The sequence below is a fragment of the Citrus clementina genome, unplaced genomic scaffold, assembly GCF_000493195.1.
Source record: "Citrus clementina cultivar Clemenules unplaced genomic scaffold, Citrus_clementina_v1.0 scaffold_1, whole genome shotgun sequence".
Classification (NCBI taxonomy): domain Eukaryota; kingdom Viridiplantae; phylum Streptophyta; class Magnoliopsida; order Sapindales; family Rutaceae; genus Citrus; species Citrus x clementina.
This window is the reverse complement of record NW_006263303.1, coordinates 13,599,162-13,606,694: the sequence shown is the minus strand read 5'-3', so window position 1 is coordinate 13,606,694 and position 7,533 is coordinate 13,599,162. Positions and strand designations below refer to the sequence as shown.

Sequence of the window (7,533 nt, the reverse complement as noted above, 5' to 3'; positions counted from 1 at the left end):
GAGAGACCTTCAATTATCGCTTTGACTTCTTTAATTTCTGAACTTGATTCGCCAATTTGAACCTCATTCACTCCTTTAATTCTTCTAGTAGTCCTGAGCGATCGACTCCGTTGTTGGGAATTATCTGCTTGTCGCTGGAAGAATTCCCAAATCTCTGATGCACTTTTTGACATTAGCTCTCCTCCACTCGTTGCCATTAGCCATTCTTGCACATTCGGCAATAATCCTTCCAAAAAGTATTGGCATTGGTGCCATTTCTCGTACCCATGATGTGGACACTTCAAGAGTAGCCCATTGAATCGCTCCCATGTTTCGAAAAATTGCTCGTCATCTTTCTGGGTAAACTCCTAGATTTCCCTGCGAATAGCATTGGTTTTATGTACTGGGAAATATTTATTCAAAAATTTTGTAACCATTTGTTCCCATGATGCAATGCTATTAGCAGGCAATGTATTAAGCCATGAACGAGCCCTATCCTTTAAAGAAAATGGGAATAGTCTAAGTTTAACATCATCGTCTGAAAAATTTTCATATTTAAAAGTTTGACAAATGGCATGAAAATCGTTCAGATGATTATATGGATTCTCATTTTCTAGGCCATAAAATGTGGGGAGACAATTTAGCACACTAGGTTTTAGTTCAAAGCTCCTAGCAGCTACATTAGGGTATCTTATGCATGATGTGCTCAAATTAGCTAAAGGACTGAAGTAGTCCTTAAATGGCCTCTCTTGTGGTTGCAAATCCATTTCAAATTTATTTTTAATGTGCTTTTGTGTGCGAAGTGTTTTTTCTAATTCAAGGTCTATAGGTTCAAGATTAGGTAATAATGACCTACGACCATGCATGCAAAACAAATAAAAAGAAAATAAAGATGGGAACAAAACAAATAAAAATAAAGAAGAGGGAGAAATTACGATACTAACCTTATTGCGCTATTACAACCTTTCTATAAAAATACACAAAAATAAATACGTGAAAGAAATTAACTAAAAATTAAATTAATAAGATAAACAAAAAAAAATTACAAAGAAAAATAAATGGAAAATTAAATTACAGAATTTTAAAGAAGAGAAAAAGAAAAGAAATACTAACCTTTAAATGTAGATTCACTTTTTTTTTTCTTTTTTTTAATTTAAAAAAAAATACAAGAAAAAAAAATAAAAGAAATTATTCAAAAAAATTAATTCTATGAATTAAAATTACTTACCTCCCCGGCAACGGCGCCAAAAACTTGTTGTGCAAATTTTAATGTACTCGCAAGCGCACGAATCTATTGTAGTATAGATCTATGGTGACGAGTGTCGATCCCACGAGGAGGTGGATTTTAATTGTGTAGAATTAATTTTGTGAATGGGTGATTAGATTTGTGGTGGAAATGATTGGAATATGCTAAAACTTAAATTAAAATGGAGAGAATAAATTCTAAAATTGGTATTGAAATGGTGAGAATAAATTGAAGAGAATTCTATTGAAATGACGTACTTGGGTATCTGGATCCGTATCAACATGCATCATGGGCTAAATATTCCTTATTAATGCCAATTAAATCATGAGGGGGGAATCCACACCTCATGAACCACGCTCTAATCAATATGGTGCTAAGGGCTTATCGTGCCAAATAATAATAACCTTGTACTAGAGGGCCGGTGTAACCAAGGCGGTACTAGACAAGATTAGTATTATTTGTCGACGAGAAGTCAAAACATCCACAAAAACTAGAGGGGAAGAGAAAATAAATTTACCAAATTAAGCCCATGACACATGTTGAGACTTCACCTTCAACCCAAGCTTGAAAGAAAATTAGCCACTCATAATTGAACTAGGGGCAAAATGGAAATTTATTAAAATACGAAGAAAATACAAGATGGAGAGGGAATTACAGAAAATGGATCCCAAAAATGGATTCAGAGATATCCAATTAGGGGGGGGAGGCCCCCTTTTTATAGATACATGGAGTAAATCATGGCCATCGGATTAAAAACAGTTTGGACGCTCAGGATTGCGCCACGTCATCAGTCAACAGTCCACGTTTGACCACGCGGATGAACAGTAACACGGTTTGACCCGACTTTGAACAGTAACGCGGTTTGACCCGGATGAACAGTAACGCGGTTTGGTTGAAAATAATCCTGTGTGATGCATGCACCGTACGCGAGATTTTTCGTCCACTGATATGCTGCCACGTCACCATCAACAGTACATAAGAATTTTAGTCCAACAGGATCGTGACACCTCATCAGTCAATGCCACATCATCGGTCAATGCCACGTCATCGTCCGTCTATGTGAACAGTGTCGTGAACAGTAACGTATACAGTACCGTACACGTGAATAGTACCGTACATGTGAATAGTGCCATTTTTCCTTTTATGCTCCTCCTAAGGTTTTCGACCGTCCTGAGTTCAAAAGTGATGTCCGTTTTGCCGTCTGATCTCTCCTTTATTGTGAAATGACTATAATGCCCCTAAAATACATAAAATACTTAATTAAAATAAAACACATGTAATTAAATCACAAGAAGGTTAAATATATAAAAGTAAGGGTTGTTAGTAAGACTTAAAATGTAAAATGACGGTTTTCTCCTTTATAAATATGCATTTTCTAACACTCAACAGTGTCGAATGATGTATATCTGTTAACCAATCAAAAGTGGATGCTATTTGAGATTGGCCTTCACCATCTACTTTATCCGCCACCAGAAGTTTCCATGGATTGGCATCTTTTTATAGGCGATTCATTCCTCATTTCAGTACTATTATGGCACCAATCAAAGATTGCATGAAAGGAGGACAATTCTCTTGGACAGAGGCAGCTACTAAGGCATTCAAGATTATCAAAGAAAAGTTAATTACTGCCCCAGTACTTGCTCTACCAGATTTTTCGCTCACTTTTGAGGTACATTATGATGCTTCTAAGGTCGGCATTGGAGCTGTTCTTAGCCAACAGGGTAAGCCTAGAGCTTATTTTAGTAAGAAGTTAAATGGAGCAAAGGCACACTATAGCACTTATGACGTGGAATTTTACGTAGTAGTCCAAGCGTTAAAACATTGGCGACATTATCTAAATCATAAAGACTTTGTTTTATACACTGACCATGCCCCGTTAAAATACCTCAATAGTCAAGACAGGCTCTCTCATAGACATGCCACGTGGACAGCATTCCTTCAACAATTTACTTTTGTGGTGAAGCATACCTCTGGTGAATCGAACCGGGCAGCAGATGCACTTAGTCGACGAACTTCTTTATTGACACATATGCATAATCAAGTTCTCAGATTTGACACATTTCGAGAGTTATATGCTTCTGATCCTTACTTTGCTCCTATATTAGAAGACGTTGTTGTAGGGTTTCGCTCAGATTATCATTTACATGACAAATTCCTTTTCAAGAGTAATCAATTGTGTGTTCCTGACTCAAGTTTGAGATTGAAAATCATTGCAGAGTTACATAACGAAGGGCACATGGGTTGTGACAAAACTCTGGCTCTAATAGCCAACACTTATTTTTGGCCTACTATGAGGCGTGAAGTCTATCACTATGTCGAGACTTGTCGCATTTGTCAAGTTTCCAAGGGTGCAGCAACTAATATTGTTTTATATATGCCGCTGCCGATTCCAACACAACCTTGGGCTGACATTAGCATGGATTTTGTTTTGGGATTACCCCGCACTCAGAGGGGTATGGATTCAATATTTGTTATTGTTAATTGATTCTCGAAAATGGCTCACTTCATTGCCTGCAAAAAGACTATAGACGCTCTGACTGTTGCTCGTCTATTCTTCAAGGAAGTCAATAGATTGCATGGTTTACCGAGTTCTATAGTATCTGACCGGGATACATGATTTCTTAGCCATTTTTGGAAGACATTATGGAAGTTGACTAACACTCGCCTGAATTTCAGTAGTGCTTACCACCCACAAACAGATGGTCAAACTGAAGTTGTCAATCGCTCTTTAGGCAACCATCTACGTAGTTTAGTCGGTGATAACTTGAAGATGTGGGATCAGAAGTTATATCAAGTAGAGTTTACTTATAACCGTGCAGTTAAGCGTAGTACTGGTTTAAGCACTTTTCAGGTGAATTACGGATATAATCCATGAGCTCCCATCGACTTGGCTCCAGTTCTAGATTTAGTTCGCAAAAGCGGTAAAGCAGAAGACTTTATTGAGCAGCTTCAGAAGATTCATGAAACTACGCAAGAGTCTTTGAGGCAGACGACCGAAGGTTATAAAATTATGGCAGACAAAAAACATCGAGCTTTGGAATTTCAAGTGGGAGATTTTGTTTGGGCTGTCCTAACTAAAGTTAGATTCTCAGTTGGTGAGTACAACAAGCTTTCTGCCAGGAAAATCGGCCCTTTGGAGATTATAGAGAAGATAAATCCTAATGCCTACAGATTAAAGCTTCCTAGTCATATCCACACCGCAGATGTATTTAATGTCAAGCATCTTATTCCTTATAGAGGTGATCATAATGAAGATGTGGTTGCTGACACTCCGAATTCAAGGGCGAATTCTCTCCACCTTGGGGGGAATGATGAAGAGTAGGAATCCATATTATACTAGGATTAGTTTCCTTATTAACTAAAGTTTAAATACTTTTTAATTCCTTTCAAATTTAGAATTTTGTTTCCCTTTCAATTTAGGATTTTGTTTTACTTCATGAATTAGGATAATTACTGCTACTATAAATAGCTCCCTCTTGTAGCCTTTGAAGGTAGAATTTTGAGTTTAATAATATTTCAATTTTCAAATCTCTTTGTGAGTATTTGAACAGTTAATTCTCGGTATTCTGCGGAATCAATGAGTCTTAACCCCTAAATTCACGGTATTCTTTTGAATCAACGTGAATTTAGTTGTTCTTGTGTTTCGGTATTCTCTAGAATCAACGGAATATTTTGAACATTAAACTTCCACTGCATCACTTATCTAGAAGAAGACACCGAAATAAATTTGAATGATCCACCAAATCTTGATTGAGTCTTTTCTGTCAGTGACTTGACTTTCTGTCATTTTGTTTTACTATTCCTTTTCTCTTTGAAATTATTTGTTTCCTACTAAAGTGCTTTTGTCTAACGATTGTATTTTCTCTCTCATCACTTGTAATATATGTAATGATTGCCTCAATAAGACAGATCTTGCTCAACCACCTTAATCGACTTCTATGTGTGAAGCATCACCTAAGCTGACTACTCCAAGTTTGTAAATTTCATCTTGTTTGGAATCTACGATCACCAGCATTAGTATCTCACTTTGAAGAACCAGAAAGATACCTCAAAGAAATATAAGGTTATGTCTATGAAATCCATTTAGAACTTGAGGTAAACTCATATTACAAGAAATTTGAATTTTTAAAATGATATTTTTTAGCGAAATTATTCACTATCCATCCGTTTTTTCCAACCTTTTCAAAAATACACAATTCTTTTTTTTTTTTTTTTGCTGGAATCCACCAGAAGTTACATTTCTTTTCACTTTTCCACTTTCGTTTGGAGACCGTTAAGAAAACTAATGAAATATTATTTAAATGACTTTTTTACCCTCAAATGTAAAAGATAAATTATCCACCGACCACTTATTTTTTTGTATTTTTTCAAAAATATAAAATCATTTTTTGTTTTTTGTTGAACTCTACTTGAAATTATATTGTTTTGCACCTATCCACCACTGTGTCGTTGTGAAATGATAATTTTACCTTTATGATGTCAGCAAAGTTATAACAGTGTTATAACGAGAGTGGACCAATGAAAAAAATGTTAACTTCAGGTGGAGGGCTGCAAAAAAAAATTGTGTATTTTTTAAAAACGGTGAAAAAACGGATGGACAGTGGATAATTCCCTATTGTTTACAAAAATTTTAATTTTGGCCAAAGAATGGTACTTATTATGACAAATTTTTGAAATCATAGCCAATAGTCTCATCCGAACTTATGTTATAATTTTTAACCAATAATTTTTGTTTTAAGACTCGTTAATTGGTCACTAATTTGACTTTTTTACAACAAATATTATTAGTCACGACAAGACATTTTTTTTTGTCTTGACACATAAATTTCCATAAAAAATTAAACATTTTAGGACAATATTTCATCTTTTATGACAAAATAAATCGTTGAAAAATATAATTATAGGCGACAAAACTATTTCGTCACAAAAAAACGGGTGTAAATTTCAGCAAACTATTTGTGCCACATAATATTAGTCTTAAAAGCCATTCTTATTTTTTGATAATTTTAAAACCTTATTTTTTGGTTACAAATAATTACTTACCATGACAAAACTAAAAAATAGTAGTAAAAAATATTGTTTTAATTAATACTATATTTTATGAGTAAAACATTTTGTTGGCTAAATATTATTCTAGGTGACACAACTATTTCATATTTGAATAAAGTAGAGTAAATTCAGTCAAACCATATGTAACACAATTTTATTATCCAAAGCTAGTATAATTTTCACTAATTTAAGGATTTGTTTAGGGAAATTATCAATAGTATACTTTTAGTTTACTCCGCTATCAAATTTACTACAACAGTTTCAGGGTATATTAGTCGTCCACCCTAAGTTGATCAAATATATCTGTCGTCCACCAAACTGTTAGTTGCCTTTTAAATATGATAACGTTAGAGGTGTAATTTGGTCTTTTCATATGATACAAGTGATAATTTAAGGGTATATAAGTGATAATAAGAGATTTTAAGGGTATACAAGTGATATTTTTCAAGGGAAAAATTATTAATTCGCTATAGTTCTGTTAACTTTCAAATGGCAGTTAACGGTTTAGTGGTCAGAAGATAACTTTTCTCAATTTAGGGTGGATGATTGATACACATTCAAAGTATTGTAATATTTTTTATATAAACACAAATTCAAGGTATATGAATGATAATTTTCTTTTTTTATTTTGGTCATAGAGAATCACATAAAGTGACAAAAGTAAAAATAGTAGTAAAATTTATGGTTAATTTGGACATAAATTTTAGTAGTGAGAATAAAAATTAAATTAAAAAAATGTATGGTGGCATGGGACTATTTTTATTATATTGGGCAATAAGTAAAATTTTTAGATTGTGATACAATTCTTTCACCATCAACCAATCTAGTGTCATGTGGATAAAAACTCTACTTTGACACATTTATATCACCCACTTAATAACTTATCTTTCCCCCCAACGATGTTAACCCTAATTAAAAGAAAGGAAAGAAACTCTTTATTTTCTATCTTTTTTTTCCTCCTCCACGCCACTTCTCTTTCTGAACTCTCAAATTCTCACAGCTGAAAAAACAAGCCACTGTCATTTCATCCATCTCTTTCAGAAGGTTTGTATTTAATTATTAATGTTGATATTTTATATTTATTTAATATTTTATTCATTGTTAAAATCTTTTTTTAGTTAGATTTATTTTGATAATTTTTCCAAATCATCAAAGACGAGGAGGCAAACGCAAGCAATTGGCTATGCTCTACACAATAACAATCAATGATGGAGGTACAAAATTATTTTTGACTTTGACTTATTTTACAAATTGGACTT

General features: G+C 33.8%; 1 non-coding gene across 1 annotated transcript; it reads left to right on the top strand.

Moving 5' to 3' along the window:
• Positions 1-261: 261 nt before the first annotated feature.
• LOC112095942 lies at positions 262-365 on the top strand. The gene has a single exon (XR_002904102.1). It is a non-coding gene; the product is annotated as a small nucleolar RNA R71 (small nucleolar RNA).
• The last annotated feature ends 7,168 nt before the right edge of the window (positions 366-7,533 follow it).